This window comes from Sabethes cyaneus, chromosome 2 (assembly GCF_943734655.1).
Source record: "Sabethes cyaneus chromosome 2, idSabCyanKW18_F2, whole genome shotgun sequence".
Taxonomy (NCBI): domain Eukaryota; kingdom Metazoa; phylum Arthropoda; class Insecta; order Diptera; family Culicidae; genus Sabethes; species Sabethes cyaneus.
In genome coordinates, this window is record NC_071354.1 from 222,012,335 (window position 1) to 222,014,086 (window position 1,752).

Sequence of the window (1,752 nt, forward strand, 5' to 3'; positions counted from 1 at the left end):
AAAAAACTGTCTGTAGCTTCAGAACCGAAGGAGATAGCGACCTGATTCCTTCAAACAAAATATGCGTTTTTGATAGATGTGAAAATGCTCAGAAGGCATGATTTGTGAGAAATGAACACGAAAGGAGATATTAAGGAAAAACGGATTTTTTAGGTCCACCCCGACCAAAAAATTTTAAATTACCCCAGTCCATCAACCATAAAAGATAGGGCTTTTATTTCTTTAGCAAAGTTACTCAAAATTTAATGCTCTTTAACTTTGCAGAACATTTTATTCGGCTAACTTCAACCATAAAAAAATTTATATTTTGCACACGCCTACTATGATGGCCACCCTAATGCCATATACAGCAAAAAATGCGGAAGCTGAAATAACAAATTTTCTCCGAAGATACTTTATACCTAGGACTAACGGTTTAAGCGTAATTACTTTTGTCCACCTAGATTTGGGTTCCATCCCACGGTGCGGCGTGTTTTCCGTGGTGCAATTCAATGTGGGACACTCTTTATGTCGGTTCAAATGATGAACATTTACTCTAGCATGGTTTTCTGCATTGATTTGTACACAGCACACACATTTTGGCTAGAGGAAAATCACATCCTATTGTAGTAACAAGATTCTTATTCTGCACATCTCGTTCAACTTTTCCAATCTTATAGGTTTCCGATAATCCAACGTAGAATCTTCGCTTCGCCTATGAGAAATTATTGATTCCTTTCTAGCACATGCTTTTCCTTACATCTTAAAAAGTGTTATTTGATTGATTAACCCTACGGTTCGGTGGGTCTATCTTTGATCGCCTTGGCCTGGGGTCTTTCTAGTTGCTTATCGTGAGCTGAATAATTTTCCTTATTTCCTTTCCCTCCCATCGTAATCAACTAGTAGCGAACTACTTTGCCAATAGATTAGTTACAATCACGTTCAACATCTGTTTCCGTGGTGTAGTGGTTATCACATCCGCCTAACACGCGGAAGGCCCCCGGTTCGATCCCGGGCGGAAACATGAGTACTTTTTTTGAATATTCTCTAACAACAAGTTTCCAAACTATGATATAAAAATTGAAATGAATTTTCCTCATCTACGAAAATTTTACAATACAATACGCAATATAAATTTCCCACGCCACAAGGAAAATATCTCGTGGTTGGCATCAATTTTCTGTCACTACAGAAAAATTATTTACTTCCTCTCTTACTAAATCTAACTAATCGTACATTATACTTACTGGTGAATTACCTCTTCCAAATGGATTACCAACGAACTTTGCGCATTAGGAAAAGTAACAATTGCCCAGTTTTTTCTCGTTCATCTCTATCGTAATAGGCAAACAGCACCAAGCATAAGTTCAACATGAACTTCGGTCTAAAATTAAATTGAAATGTTAGATTACACAATCTCCTGTCTTCCAAAATCTTAGACAGAAGACAAATTCAGTAGATGCATTACTTTTTTGTCAGCAAAACAAAAATTGCTACTTAAAAATTACCGAGCCTTTCGGTTGAAAACAGGTGAGCTTATTTTCGTCATGCTGTTTTGCTCAACTAAATCGTCATCTCCTATCTATCACCAACCACCGACCGCGCGCGCTCGGCACAAACAAACTCCTCAAGCCCCAGCCAAAGTCGTGAGCTTGTATTTTATCCCCTGCTGAAAGCCCCCCTCTGGAGCATCCGTCCAGTGCAGTGCAGTGGAGCGAGTGGTGAAAAGATTAGGATGTCCGTGAGAACGACAGATGATTGTTATGGCAGCTA

General features: G+C 38.8%; 1 non-coding gene across 1 annotated transcript; it reads left to right on the forward strand.

The window, feature by feature from the left end:
* The first annotated feature begins 930 nt into the window (after positions 1-930).
* Positions 931-1,003, forward strand: Trnav-aac (transfer RNA valine (anticodon AAC)). The gene has a single exon. It is a non-coding gene; the product is annotated as a tRNA-Val (tRNA).
* Positions 1,004-1,752: the final 749 nt, after the last annotated feature.